At 32.3% G+C, this 16,922-nt stretch overlaps 1 protein-coding gene across 1 annotated transcript in view; it reads right to left on the bottom strand.

Moving 5' to 3' along the window:
• Positions 1-16,922, bottom strand: part of LOC145277587 (organic cation transporter protein-like) — an 829,203-nt gene that overhangs the window by 700,215 nt on the left and 112,066 nt on the right. Inside the window, exon 2 of the mRNA XM_080129098.1 lies at positions 4,973-5,117. The gene's annotated coding sequence lies outside the window, so the exon portion shown is untranslated. The remainder of the gene's footprint in view (positions 1-4,972; positions 5,118-16,922) is intronic.

Genomic DNA, 16,922 nt, shown 5'->3' with positions numbered 1-16,922 from the left:
TGTGTGCATTCTTCGTAGTAATTATTCTGAAAGTCTGTGCCGTATTGCTAGGTGTGGCAATCGCAGTTTTCTACATTTTTGTTGTCGAATCGAGCAAGATGGGAAGTCATATTGAATTTTAACAAAATCATTCTGAACGTGATCGCAAAAGCAATCTGTTAATCAGTGAAACTATTCTGAGCAACTAATTAAATCAGAAATCCAAACGTTTATTATTTGCATACTGAATGAGTATTAGATGACTGGTAACAAAACGAAATGATAAAAGTAAATAATCACAGACGCGTGAAAGAATTGAACCCTATCAAATATTTGGTAACGGTGTAAACTGGAGTAGGAGGAGAACATAATAAATAGGAGTGAATGTCTTGCTACCACCTGTAAAGATAACTGGTTTAGGTGAGTGTTTTCTCCAGAAACCATTATAAGAATTTAGTATATTAAACTAAATCGATTGATGATAATTAAAAAAAAAACACATCAGGTAGCAATTTTAGATTAATGTATGGCTTCAGTGTTTTTTTCCCTGTAATGCCTTTTTATTGACGGGAAAACACGTGTTTTATTACACAAAGAGATATATACTTGTAGACATAACCTTCTTTGCATATATGCATACTTGCATAGCTATCTATCTATCTATCTATCTATATATCTGTCTATCTATCTATATATATAATTTGCATATACAAATTTATATTAATGTATCTTCATACGTTTATATATATATATATATATGCATACTTATTGATATAAATAAGTGCATGTGCACTATACACATATACACGTGTATTATATATATATACGTTCTCTTGCTGATATGCAATATATGTGTGTGTGTGTCTGTATATATATATATATATATATATATATATATATATATATATATGTATATATGTATATATATATATATAATTACAAAACTCAAATGACCTTGTAACGGGTCTTGTAACTCAGTATCCAGTTTACGACTTCCGGTTGCGCATGAGTACATAAACATACACCCATAACAGCATAAATAAATAAACACAAATCGCTGGACCGGTTTCGTCCGAACAAACGGACGTCCTTAGAAAAGCAAATATTTTAAATTTATTGAATAAAAAACTTGAAGATATGGGAAGCTAACGCAAAACGTGATTACAAATAATACGTATAATCATCAACCTGTTTCATATATACGATATATATTATACTAAATAATCAACGCGACAATAAAACGTATTCTTTTACTGTGTACGTTTTCAGCATCCCATTTTTTTTCACGTTTAAATAATCCAAATAAACAATTGTTAATACTTTCTGCTTTTTTTACATCGTTCATTTCCGTATTACGTTTAAGTTATTTTAACGCAATTTTCTTACAAATAAATCTACTTTAATCCGTTGACGACCATAAGTGCATTTTACAACAGCGATTTACCCACCGCCTTCCTTTTTTTTAATTTATTTTCCATTTTTAATACATCTTTCTTAAAAACATTCATACATTTTCTTGTACACTACCACCATAAATAAATAACCCCGAAAATATGTTTTTTTTAATTGCGTTACAAATAAATAATCAACGCGACAATGAAGCGTATTGTTTTACTGTGTATGTTTTCAGCATCCCAGTTATTTTTTTCGCGTTTAAATTAAAAGATATATCAAAATTTGAATTTAACTTTAAGTATTATGGTAGCTGTTCATTGCACATTTACCTATAAGTATGGCAAACCACTTATAATTCAATGGCTGAAAGTTTTTTTGTCAAAAATAAACAATTATAAACAGAACCACTCACAGAAGTCTATCTATATTCTTTTTTTCATTTTAATATACTTTCATAGAAATGTTTCTGTTGTATCAGAAAAAATTATTTTCTTTACGTCACATGTGTCACGCTCATACATTAATTCTATAGCTAATATAACATACCGACCCAGCGGGTCACGGGTAGTCTAGTATATACATACATATATATATATATATATATATATATATATATATATATATATATATATATATAAGTTTAATGATTAAAGTTAAATTCTGTAAATCAAATTATATACACATATTTAAGTTAAAAATTTATTTTTTGAAACACGGACTATATAAAGAAAAATTATGTATATTTCCTTAATCCATGGGGTCCTGGATAAGACCTAAAACTATATCCAATGGTGAGGCCCCACCTTGCGGGCTTTGGGGAGTGTGGATCCACCCTTTAATTGCCATTGCTCTCAAGTCCACTCTGACCCGGAGTGCTAGTACCTGTTAGGGTCCCAAGTATGGGTTAAATAGAATCTGACTTAAAAAACAAATATACTCCATTAAAAATCGTTCCTCAAAATAACTAGATTCGGCATTAAATAACCTGAAAAAGGTTGATATGCCGTAAAACAAAAACAACCAACCAACCAAATTAATCCATGGATTTTCAATAATGGCTCTTATCATCAGAGGAAATGAAATGCAATTAGCAAACTGTTCAGCTATGGATAAACAAATATTTTGCTTTTCAGCACATATATTGAAAATTTTATTTGAATGGTCAATGAGAGCCATAGAAAAAAGGATTTCATACAACCTGGGCAGACCATTATCAGAATGAGTTCAATGTTTTCCGGGATATTACTGCCAAGTCGGAGGAGAAAAATCAGTAATCCGATATATCGTTTGGTTGTCCCATACCGTTATTTCGAAGGATCATCGAAATTGAATGGTCGAAAACCATTACTGAACTCATGAGACGGTTGACATTTTCTCATGTTTATATTATTTATTTAATTGAACACGTTTGAAAAAGATTGCATTTTTGTTCAATACATTTGAACTTATTCAATATGCACACACTCACGTACACATAAGTACACCCACATATACCTATACGCACATATGTATAAATATATAGGAAGAGGGGTATATATATATATATATATATATATATATATATATATATATATATATATATATATATATATATATATATATGCGTGTGTGTGTGTGTGTGTGTGTGTGCATATCAATATTTGTGTATTTCAATTGTTGCAATGATCATCCTTACGAAGAATATTTATTATTCCAACACTTTCGATTTGTTTATACGTTGCGTATTAATGACATATTTATTAGCAAATACTGTGAACACTTTCAAATCATTAAAAGAATGAAGTAAACATAAAAACAAACAAAATAATTGAAATAACATCGTATTTCAACGTGACAATCATCCCTTGCCGATGTTTGCAGGTCACCTTTTATGTATTATACAAATGGTATGAATTGATAAGAAACGTGAAGGAATAAGTCGAATATCGCTTGTATTTTATCCAAATGTGTTGGGAATAATACACATTAAAATAAACATTTTTCAAGATAATATCTGCACAACTCCTTGGCATTTTCGCTAGGAACAAAGTGTAGTAGTTCTGATGTAAATTTTATTTATTACGGACTATTATTCTCATATTTTCTTGGTTGTTTTCACGAGGTTTCGACCAACTATTCTTCTGGCCTTCGTAAGGTGGTAACCGCGACGGGATAGGAACTCCAAATCTCCTAACTGCATTCACAGCAATTACTGTCTTCCGTAGTTGTTGTCGTCTCACCACGTTTTGGCCAAGTAAGCCTTTGGCCAGCTTTGGCTAAGATTGAAACCGTTATCTTCAGACAAGTCTCATCTGGAACTGTAAAGATTCAACATCTCTATCAACTGCGCCACAGGTCCCCGAAAGGGCGATCAAGTTTGATTTTTTTTTTTTTTAGTCCTATAAATTCATGTTTATTTATCATCTGATCTTCCACGGTCGGGTCAATAGCGGTTTCAATCCTGCTCAAAGCCGGTCTGAGGTTTACTTGGGCAAAAAGTGGTGAGACGACAACAACTAATTGCAGTGAATGCAGTCAGGAGATTCAGAGTTCCTATCCCGTCGCGGTTACTACCTGACGAAGGCCAAACGAATAGTTGGCTGAAACGTCATGAAAACAACAAGATGAGAATAATAGTCGGCAATAAATGAAATGAATAATACGCATCTCAATAATGAATTGCATTCAAAATAATATAAACTTCTAATGTTACACTATGTTTTATCTGTCCTTGGTCGGTGAAGAGAAATTCTTTCTAGATTGTTATAATTTTAATTTGTTTCAAACCAGACTAGCTACTTTGGGGAGGCTGGATTTTACCCACATTAAAAGCCGACATTTTGTTTAACTTTGCCTTCATGGCAGGACAAGCAAATAGCGACAAAGTTTGCACAAAATTTGTCCGCCCTCCCTTCAAAATAAATGTCCTTTTTCAAGAAAATATATTATATCTTCGAATATTTATTATTCTCATATAGACTTTTTGAGAACTTTGACTGAAGTAAAATAAAAAAAACGGGAGAAATATGAGAATTAAATATATATATATATACTAGCATTTCAGTCCGGCGTTGCCCGGGTGTTTGGAGATGTACGTTGAGCAAAACAAAAAGGTCATTTTTTTTTAATTTGACCCCTATTATGACCTCTTAAGATTTATTTTTTGGGCTCAAATCAAGTTATTAAGTTAGATTAATGTCCAAGGAATTATATCTAAAATTTCAAGTGTTTAGGCCCAAAATTGTCGGAGGAGTTTTGTAGAATTCTACTTTTAGCTTCGGTAGTGATAGGGTTTGAAAATATAGAGGCAGACCGACAGACAAGCAGACAGACAGACATAGTGTGTTATGTAAAGTAGATATATATATATTTTTTTAAATACACACAATATATATGTGTGTGTGTATGCACATATGTGTGTGTTCACATATATGTGTGTGGTCGCGCGTGCGTGTTCGCGCGTGTGCGGTCGTGCGCGTGTTCGCGCGTGTGCGGTTGTGCGCGTGTGTGGTCGTGCCCGTGTGCGTGCGCATGCGCGTATGTGTAAGTTTGTGTAAGTGAAAGATGAAGTATTTTTATAATAGGTATTAAAAAGGTAATTATTGAAAATAACACTTACTGTCGGCAGTGATGGCATTTTTTGGCTTTATCCAAACGAATAATCAAGTATAATCCATTTCGAATGACGGTCCAAAAAGGTTTACTCCAAGACAATCTGTTTATGTATTTTGGCTGGTGACGTTTTTATTGTGTGCTGGCCAATTCTGGAAAGACAAGAGAAAATCGAAATAAAAATGAATTACTGAATTTAAATGAATCAAGTCCTCACAGCTACAGATATGACTGTATCACCCGCAATTAGTATCGGTTTATGTTGGAAACCTTTTGTGTCTTTGGGATTTTAAATATTGTTTAATTGTAAATTTGTAAAGCAATAGATACATAACTGAATTGACGATGGTGGTTGCGTCATTATATTAATCTCAAAATTGTTGTAAAAATACGCAATAACGACAGATTTCGGATGCCAGCAATGACTGATAAAGTATAATCTCATGCAGCTCGCACAAGGCCACAAGGATCCACATCAACACCGCCACACCCCAAAAGTCCATCTCTTTCTTCCAATCGTAAGGACGGTAGCAAAAGAGTTGTCTCCGTACTACACGTCTAACAGAGTTGTGGAAAAATACAGGATAAGTTGGCACCAGATTTGATCGTCCCTAATTTTTTCTTCTACTTTTGCATGTAGCAAGCCAAATCGTGTCAAGTGTCGAATGACAAATCAATGTTTTCTTTATGTGATCATAGCCATCACTTTGCAGAATTTGGATTCAACTGGTGAACCTTTCTGTTCTCAGTGTTGTAAGCATAAACCTACAAGCATGCAGATTAAAGAATAACTTTAGTATTCATGAAGACCAGACGATACTGAAGCACTATCTTTGCGATTTCTATGCAGAACATTGATTTGCCTTATTAACAATCAGAAACCAATTGATTCAAATTGATATACGAAATCTCTCTCTCTCTCTCTCTCTCTCTCTCTCTCTCTCGTTCTCTCTTTATATATATATATATATATATATATATATATATATATATATATATTTCTTTGCATTATTTTTCAAATATAATCATCCACTGACATGTGAACCCATGGTAATAAGCCTAAACCCTTACCCCTCGTCCAGCTGGCTAACTGTTCGGATATATCGCGATTAACGTATGTTATTTGTTTTTGTTTTTGTGATATGTCTTGAATGAATTCAATTATTTACGAAAGTGCATTTTTAATTAAATGCCAGTTGGGAATAATTTCCCCTTTAACCAATTTGGTAGCCCCACATGGAGAGCGGCATATATATCATTTTTAAAATATAATCATCCTTTCTTATATATTTCTTTATGTAAATATAGTCGTATCTGCAAGTCCAACGTAAACAAGTTCTTGATGAGTCGTTCCACTTAAGTTAACAAATTTACCGAATCTCCATTACTAATGGTTACTATATTGTCCAATTTCTGCTGTACACTTTTTAACACTTATCTTCGAGTGGCCTCTTTGCCTTGATAAGTGGTGATGCCTATGTAAAAAAAAAAAATCTTGCGACGATGTACAGACTGTTTCGTTAATAATGTATCTCATCAGGCAAGAAAAAATTTTGAAAATTAAAAAAAGTTGAAGAACTTTTTTTAATTTTAGAGGTAAAAACTTACCATGTCTAACGTATAGCATGGTTTAAAGGTCTTATGATATTAAGTTGAAAGGGAAAAACTTTTAAGGCTGTTAAGAAAAGCAGAGGGATTTTACAAGTTTGTTGGTGGGAAAGATGTATAAAAGATTTAGGGGAGTGAGAGAAAGTGTGAGAGAAAAGAGTTTTAGAAGGAGAAGGTTTATGTAGTCAATTAAAGAGAGAGAGAGAGAGAGAGAAAAGAAGGAAAAAATAAAAAATAAAGGGGGATAGTAAAAATGAATACAAATGACAATTATGATGTCGAGGAAACAATATTTAAGACAATTTGAAATTATGCAGACGGTTGAGAGGAGCAGTTCATCGAAATTGGGTCAGACTGTCTGTCTCAAAATTCGGAGGAAATCGTTCATTTATTTTATTTTTAGAATCTTACGACCATTTTTTTTTCAAGATTAAATCTACTTTTTAGGAGCCGAATTAAACTACATTCTGTGCATACATTTTAGTTGTATCCAATGTTTTCTTTCATTAGTATCATAATAAATTTATACATTTATTTATGAAATTTACCAGATGGTATTTATTTTACCTTTTAGTTTGTTCATATATATATATGTGTGTGTGTGTGTGTGTGTGTGTGTGTGTGTGTGTGTGTGTTTATATATGCATATATACACAAATATATTGTGCTTTAAGTTTTTATTTACTTATTTTTATTTCTAGTTATGTATTTTTAAATTTTATAAAAGGCAGAGTTCCCAATCTAGATCATTTTCCAGGGGTTTTCAAAAAATTTCCAAAATTCTACTCCAAAATCACCCGGGATATCTTTAGCTAGAAAGTCTTATCTAAATAATAAAAGAAAAATATACTGCTTTTAAGAACCTAATTTATCTTTATGAATTTATGCCATTTTTTCAGTAATTGTTTGCATTCATTTCAGAGATTTATTCATTAAATTATATTGAATTAAATTATATTAAATTAAATTATAAATCATTATTCTTCGGATAGTTGAGTATTGTCGCAATATATGCTAGGGAAGAAAATTAGTTGACTATTGAAGTCCGTATATTCAGTACAAAACTGGTACTATGTATATATATATATATATATATATATATATATATATATATATATATATATATATATATATATATATATATATATATATAGTCTCCCGACTAGTGAATAATATAAGAAACCGTTTTTGGAACCAAATTCGACACTTGAAGACTTTGTTTCAATAAATGAATACATTATAAATCCAAACTTTAATTAACTAAGACCTTCATCATCGGCATTTCTTGTTATAGATCTGCAATGAAGAAAAAAAAAGAAAAAGTTTATAACTCACTGCCGATGATGAAAACTGAATTGTCCGAAATATTTCATTCATATTCTTTTCATTTATTGAAAAAAAATATCTAAGATTGAATTTCGTTTCAAAAAATGATTTCTTATAGTTTTCATTCTACGATGCTCCTTCATCTCCACAAATTCAAAAACGTCTCCATTTGATACCAGATGAATCGTTTATATATTTACGTAGTGTTTGTTGTTGATTTCTTTAAACGAGTCCTAATAACAGTCAAGCTACGCTGTAGCGGGGTAGGGTCCCGAAACATGCATGTACGTAGATTACTGTTTTACAAATGAATAAAAAATATTATTTGTTTACGTCCAAAATAAAAAAAATGGGCAATTTCTAAAAAATACATCCAATCTTTAAGGTAAAAACGCAAACCTCAGTATCGTTTAAAAATCAACAACAAAAAACTACGTAAATATATAAACGATAAAAACTAAACAGTAACTTGGCTATGGCAGCATAGCATAATGGATAAGACGCTGGACTAAAATACATAAGGTCCATTGTTCGAGTTATATTGTTTAAATCGGAAAATGTGATTTATGGAAGCCACTTAAATATAAAATAAAAAGACAAAATTCAAAATTAGTCGCTATATCTCTGCATTTCCCCCCCTCTCTCTCTCTCTCTTTCTATCTCTACCTCTCTCTGTCACACACACACACGCACACACACACACACACACACGCACACACACACACACTCTCTGTCTCTCTGTTTCTCTGTCTCTCTTTCTCTGTCTCTCTCTGTCTCTCTCTCTGTCTCTCTCTCTCTCTCTCTCTCTCTCTCTCTCTCTCTCTCTCTCTCTCTCTCTTTGCTGCTACGGATTAAATAGTTTTACTATCTGGGGGATTTCTCTTTTATGATTTACTATTCCAATCGTTTTTATTATTTTTTACAGTCGACTTTTAATAAGTAAAAAATTAAAGAGGCAGCGCAAAAAAAAAAAAAGTAGGAGTAAGACAGCAATAGAAAATGTAGAAAATAAGCGATAGTGCTGAAACAAGATAAAGTGAGAAAAGAAAATAGTGGAAGGAAATTTAATAATAGGTAAATTATTTGAACAAGTAATTAGAACATTTTGTTTTCAAACATGAAGAAATATTGTATATGTATACTGCGTTGACTCCCTTAGCTTTATAATAATAATAATAACTAGCAGGACCCGTGAAAATTCTACGGTAGTTAAAATCTTTTAAAACATATCAGTAAGAAATTCCTTATTGTTATATTACAAAGATTAACGTATGGAAGCAAGTAGATAAAAAACAAAGAACTTTGGTTTAAACTTTTATTGAAGGTCAATGCGATCGTAACTGATGCTGTTGATATTGTCAGGAAGTGCTGGTGATGATTGAGGCGGTGACAGGGACGTCGATCAGCTGCTTGAAGTGAGAATAGTGGTCAGTCAGCAGGTTCTTGGGAGTCAGACTGTGAATTTAAAAAAAAACTGTGTGACATTGTTGACATCGATTTTGTGAAAGTTCTGATGACCCCAAGTTGTTTAATATTTCAGGACATTTTGGATTACACGTGTGAGTAATGAATAGTTCACAGAAAACTGCCATTGCATCTTGATAAAGTTGTTGTAGATTCCTAGGACTTCCTGTAAATGTAGATGGTAGAATAACTGGTACACCAGAATAACCATCTTCATTCCTTGCTAAATGATCCATTAAGTCAGAATATTGAGCAGCTCTTGGTTGACTTTGATAGCTTTTAATGAAGTTAAATAAGCAACCGTCAACTTTTACATATGCAATAGACTTTTCTATTTATTTTGAATTTTATTCAATGAAGATTTGGAAATTCACAAATATTTTTAAGTCGAATTATTGATATAGATTCCAATTAAATAAAATATACTGTAAATCTTTTAATAAGGAATAAGTATTTATTTAAACCATAATTATTGAAACAAAGTATTTTACTGCATAAAAAACGGTTATGGGGAGAAGGGTTAACTATTTTGAACCTTCACCTAAATAGCGATTATATGAAAAAATGTTTAAAATGTTCTTGTATCTGTTTTATAATTTTTGTTAAATAAGAAAAATCAATAAACTTTGATAGCACTATTGTAAGAATCATGCTGAAAGCCATTCCTAATATGGGGAGGGGGTAACTATTCTGAAACTACACTTAACAATGTAAAAAAATAAGGGAAAATATATGTATGAACAATAAATATTTCTTCAGTTAAATAAAATATACTGTAAATCTTTTAATAAGGAATATTTATTTAAACCATAATTATCGAAACAAAGTATTTTACTGCATAAAAAATTGGTTATGGGGAGAAGGGTTAACTGTTTTGAACCTTCACCTAAATAGCGATTTAATGAAAAAAAATTTAATAGTCTTGTATCTATTTTAATAATTTGTTTTAAAATAAGGAAAAAAATCTTTGATACCGCTATTGTAGGTGCATCAGAATTTTTGTAGGAATTTGACACCTCTAACACGAAACTGCGAATAAAATATAAAAATCTCGTAATTTCTCCGTTAAAAGTGGGTTGTTTATTTTCTTTATGGGTTATACTTCCAAAATAAACTATTAAAGTTGTTTTAAAAGTAATAGAAATATATTTTTTTTAAAAACAGTAATGAATTTTCCAAACTCAATATTTTTCAATTTTTAAACTTTAAAAATCTATCAAACTTTTTCTATTGATTCTATTTTTACGATATTTTCAGGGTCAATGTGAAATTTTATGTTCTTTCTAATAAACCGAATATAATATTTTAGACAAACGTTTTTTTTTAATTCATGTCCCCCATTTTCAAGTGTCTATTAAAAAGTAAATAATTAATTTCCTCACCGAAAAGTAAATAATTAATTTACTCACAAATTGAAGAGAAAAGGTCAATAAATAATATATTCAAATTTAAAACCAAAAAAGTACTGTTTTTTAGAAATTTACCTGTAAAGTCCGAAGTTTAAAACCTTTTTTTTTTAAGAAAAAACATGTTTTTTTTTGTTTTTTTTTAATGAAACCTTGGTACTTGCTCCTTTAATTGAAAAAAAAATTAGGGCTTGAATTACATTTTTCGAGGAGTTGTAAGCTTGAAAAGATGGGGTGGAATTATTCACTATTTTTACGGAATTTCTGACACTGTAAAAGAAGCAAAATAAAACGAACAAAACATAAGTAATAACTATGTAAAGAACGTGAAGCTGTATAAATGTTACAAAATTACTCGATTCGGCATTAAATAACACGAAAAAGGATTGATATGCCGTAAAACAAAAACAAAACAGAACAAGACGTAAAATATGTTTTGACTCTGTGTTACTCAGTGTATTTGCGAATGGTGACTTTGGTGATTTATTTAATAAAGTCATTCTTGACTTTTGTAACATGTATTTCGAAACATATTTTTGTTATGTAAGGCTCACTCAAAAGTAAATAAAAATTAAAAAAAAAAGTGGCACAGTAAAAAAAAACGAACTCGTAGTGTTAAATGTAAAAAATATATTTAATACTGAATAAAATAGAATAAGCGTTCCGTGCTACAGAAGACATCGTTAAAAATGTAAGTAAAATACTATACTATTTAAACTGTGGAACGATACCTTCTATGCATAATTGTCTTTAAAATGATCCGGAACCATAAATAGACAGTTCATATATATATAATTTTTTTTCGGGAAGTTTTGGGAAATAAAAGGGATTAATGATTTTTAACTAATAAAGATTGAACAATAAAAGGAGATAATTCACATTAATTAATGTTTGCGATGATGATGACGCGTTTCATTAATTAATGTTTGCGATGATGATAATGTGACACCGTACGGACAAGCATATTAATATATAGATGATAATAATAATAATAATAATAATAATAATAATAATAATAATAATAATAATAATAATAATAATAATAATATAACTGACGATATAGAAATTGCAACAAAAGTAACAAAAGAAATAGAGGAACACGATATGGAAACAATAAAAATAAAGTTGTATAATGGTAAGTTAATTCCGCTCTAAAATATATATATAATGCCAGCATCAACTGGCACAACACCAAAAAAGTCCAGACGGGTCGAGGGGGATGGAAAGACCGAGAATAAAAGGCACTAACTATGCTTACACTGGATGAGAGAGAGGAGGAGTGATAGTTGGGAGAGTTTTATTGCTACCCAAAACTAACTGCCAGCGAGAAGTCAATGGCAAGTGGTTGTTGCGATAATGCAAATGCATTTGCAAAAGTTTTTGAGAAAATCTGAGGAGAATTATTGTCACCCAAGCTCCAGGGAACACCACCGATGACTTGGGTAAACATTGCTAAAAAAAAAAAATAATAATAATTGTAAAGGAATACCTCAGAAAAAAACAAGAAAACTCCTCGAAACTAAACAATATAATAAAAACCTAATTAAAAGTATAAACACGTAGGCAGTGTTACTAGTAAGATACTCTGTACCGTTTATAGGTTGGACCAAAGAACAACTGAGTAATCTCGATCAGAAGATCAGGAAACTCATGACAATTCACTACACCTAAAGGATTATACGAAAAAAGGAAAGACGGGGGAAGTAATTGGCTGTTGCAATAAGGCAAATTCATCTGAAAAGGTTATCGAAAGTGGTGAAGTGTACTGGAAATCTGAGGAAACTTGTTGTCACTCGGACTCCAGATAACACCAGAAGTTGTTCTCAGAGAAATCTTGGAAGATGGCATGTGTGACTACTCCTAGTGAGTATAATAATAATAATAATAATAATAATAATAATAATAATAATAATAATAATAATAATAATAACAACAACAACAACAACAACAAAACTGCAAGCAATATTAAAAATTGAAAAACCAAGGATAGGAAGCACTGCATAAATGCAAAGAGTACTGAGACGCTCGGTAGGCTTATTACAACCTAAATCCTAGTGGAGACAAATGGTTATTATCAGTGAAAACTCCATGGTACTCGGCTGTGGCGATAAGGCAATGTATTTACAAACGTTATTGAAAGAGGTAAAAAGTGCAGGAAATCTGGGAGAATTGTTTTTTTTTATTTTTCAGACTCCATAGAACACCGTCTGTTGCTATAAGTGAGTAATCTCTGATGATGATCTGTGTGAGAACTCCTAGTGAGTACAGAATAATAATATGTTTAGAAAAAGATGTGTTGTGTTTCTTTCATCTTAATTTTTTTTAGATCTTTCTTCGGTTTTCTCTTTTGCTTTTATACAATTTATCTTCCTTCTGAATAGTATTTTCTTTCATGATTCTTGCTCTACAAACTGTGTTTCTCTCTTGTAATCTTTCCTTATTTGTATGCGCAAATATTTCATTTTAATCTTTTTATATAAACCCTTTCTTCTTTCCTATTTTTTCCTGCGCATCTTTTTATCATTTTATAGTTACTTCTGTTTCTCTTTAATTTCCATCACTCTTTTTCCTTCGTTTGCATTTACTGTTCTATACATATTGGCCCTCCCACAAAACGATAGTGGACCTCTAAATTCATCCTTGCCCGTTCGTCTGTCCGCACTTTTCTCAATAACTACGCCTTGGAATTTTTTGAAATTTTGCACACACATTAAACATGATATGAGTAAGAAAGTAACAAAACGGATTTTTAAGGAAACCCCCGGTGGCCTCCTAGGGGTGTCTTTCGGGTTAAAATAACTAAAATTGACACTTTTGTGCTAACTAATGCCTTGGATTTTTATAAAACTTTCTGAAAAGTTGTCACTAACTGATTTCTATATTAGTTTGTTTGTCTATACTTCGCGATCACTCTTGGGCGTGCACCAGGGGTTCTTTTAGGACTAATAAAAACACTCCATTTTTGGGACTATTTTACCATATTTGTCCAAAATTTTTTGTGTATGTCTATGTAGCAGTTTTGCATGGTGCTGAACTCAAATTTAAATATGTTAAGTCCTTGGAGACTTTTGGAGCTAAATGGGGAGGGCAAATGATGGACTTAGTCATTTTCTATTTTTGCATGGGGCAAAACTAAAATTTACATATGTCAAGGCATTTGTTCATTTTTTATCAGAATTTGACAACCCCTAGGGACTTTTGGGGCTAAATGAGAGGGGGGAAAATGCTGAATTTAGTCATTTTTATGCCTCGTTCACTGCGCACTCACGGGAATCATGCATGCTTCACTTATTTTTTTAATAATTTATTTGGATGATTTAAATAAACATTTCTGTATTCTGCTGTTTTTATTATTCGTTCCTTAAAATAATTGCCAGTGATTATGCATTTATGTTACCGTGCTATTTATTTTAAATTTTGTTTTCAAGTTAAATTCAAGTTTTATTATATCTTTTTTATTGAATTGTTAGGTTACAAAATAATAACAAAACACGCTCCCCATGTTAAAGAACATCTTTCTAAATAATAACGTTATTATTTCAGCACGGTAACATAAGTGCATATGTACTTAATTGTCTTTTTTTTATTCTTTTGTTTTCTTTCTTTGTCCGCCATCTTTCAATTCGGATCATTCATTACCAATAGATCTCTTTTCTATTTCTTTCTTTTCTTTTTATTTCTCTTTTAAATCTTGGCGTCCCATTTTTACCATTCCGTATTCCTTGATTCTATTTATAGTAAATCTAATCTTCCACAAATGTGTGTCTTCAATAACTTTCAAATTGATCGTACGAATTTAAAATGCCGTTATAATTAACCTACATCCTGGTATTTATTTGGGCTTAATGTAAAAATAGAGATTTTTCTGTAAATTCTCACGTACAAACAAAATCCAGATGGGCAAACTATCAGAATGGTTATCAGAAAGGAAAAAGGATATCGTAAGAAGTGTCAGTATATTAGCTTAAACTAACAAAATTCGTAGTGAAAACTTCACAGAAAGTACCTGCTTAGATAACACTGCTGCAAATTACTTTTCTCTCTTCCTCTGTTGAACAAAAACTAAGGGAATTTCCATGAACATAGTTTATTTTAAGGAGCTTTCCATATATGGTCTTCAATTCCAAATGCTTTAAATTTACATCAAATTGTTGTTTAGGTTGATGAAAAATTGTTATTTTTTTGTTGTTGAAGGTATCTGACTTCTGACGCAACTCCATGTCAGATACGATCTATAATAATCAGATACGCTTTAAGATTGAGTATTGCTGTGAAATCTGAGATGGCTCAGATATATCCTGTCCTGACAGAGTGCAAAGATTTCGCTACCTCTCGGGGGCGAAGGTCTTTTTTGTCGTCTTTCATGTGTAGCGTCTTTCTCATAGAAAAGACATTGCTAGTTTTTCTATTGTCGTGACCAGTACAATATATAGAAATAGAAATTGGAGCCCATTGTGTTAGATTAGAAGTTGTTAGCACAGGTAGGATGTTTGTTTATTAAAAAAAAGTGTCATAAAAAAATTAGAGAGACAGGTGGAACAGGAGAGCAATCGTTGACATGGTGTATCGCCACGTCATAGAACGATTTGTGGAATGCGATTGTGGATGAAGATTGATCCGAGTTTGTGGAGATTCTGTTTCAGCATCGGAGAAAGCAGATCGGGAAAAGAGTCTGTCTGATTCTGAGAAGATAGATCGGGAGCCTTCTCATAGCGGCGACGAGCTAGAAATAAATGTTCGGCTAAAACTATAGCTAAATAGAAACCTCCACCCTCCTTCTAATGATGGAAAACCTTGGTGACTGAATAAAATCTAATTGTCCAGAAAGAAACGAGACTTGCGTCTGTTGCTATGCGTTGAGAAAGCTTTTGTTTTAGATGCGATGAAGGGCGGGACACAAACCACTCGGGGATACGGTGAAGGGGCGCGGGAACAGGATATAAAAAGTACGTTTTATTTTTTTATTTATTTTTTTATTATTACATTTTCACCTCAGAAAAGGCGCATTGCCACTTTGATGTAGGGGGCTACTACCAGGGACATAAGCTACAGGGTTACTATGTGGGGAGTTGGACAGCAAGATGTCGGTTCACGTTACACTTGAACTTCTGCATGTCAGTACAGATGGGGAAGCAGGAACCCGGAAGGGAATTCCAAAGTCTAGCAGTTCTGGGGAAGAAACTACTGGAGTTAAAGGCTCTCTTACATCTAGGGATATCAACTGTGAAGGGGTGAGATTTTGCTGCTTGTCGGGTTTGTCGGGGGTATTTACGTCGAGGGGGCACAAATGCTTGCAGTTGGTCGGAGAATTCACCGTTAAAGTACTTGTAGAACAGGCAGAGGGATACTACATTTCGTTGATGGGACAGCGGCTGAAGCTTAGATTACAGTTCAGGACCTATCAGGTTTGCGATTCTCTTTTGAGCCTTGTCTAGGAGTGAGAGACTAGTAGCAGATGCGCCAGTCCAAATATGACAACAATACTCCATACATGGACAAATAATGGCCTTATAGAGATACAGGATACTTTCGAGCGCTAGTAGCTTTCTAGCACGGTAGAGAGAACCTACCTTTTTCACAGCGGTCCTGGCAATGCTCTCAATGTTATTTTTCCAACTCATATTTCCTGTGAACGTAAGCCCCCGTTAGATTTTATTTTGGTCAGCTAATACTAGTTGATTATGGAATATTTAATCAGAGTTTACTTCTACAGAAAATTACCCTTATGTCAGGTTCTCCTGACAAACTCTTTTAAAGAGAGGTGTTAGGCATTCTACCATAGTCCCTAGTAGGCATTCAAGTTACTAGTGTAACTCACTAGATGATCTTAAACAAGGTAAATTCATAAACCAGATTCTAATGTGAACGACTTTAAATTTGAGTTTTCAGTTATATTATTAGAGAGTAATACCCGGCAGTAATATTGCTTTTAACAAATGTCTCTTGCTAACTCAGCATCGAACACACTCTCGCTTATTTGCCCTTTGCGATGAAGACTTTGTGGCTTGTTCATCTATAAAAAAATTATGCACAGGATTCTTTACGAAATGTCAATGAGTTTTGAGGTACTTGAGACACAGACATCTGTTGATAAATGTTATTCAAATAGAATGAGAGAGAAAACAGGGATAGGGGAGGGGATTAAAAGGGGCA

The sequence above is a fragment of the Euprymna scolopes genome, chromosome 6 (genome assembly GCF_053919585.1).
Source record: "Euprymna scolopes isolate OS-2025 chromosome 6, ASM5391958v1, whole genome shotgun sequence".
Classification (NCBI taxonomy): domain Eukaryota; kingdom Metazoa; phylum Mollusca; class Cephalopoda; order Sepiida; family Sepiolidae; genus Euprymna; species Euprymna scolopes.
The sequence above is the reverse complement of the archived record's forward strand: the minus strand, read 5'-3'. Positions and strand labels throughout refer to the sequence as shown.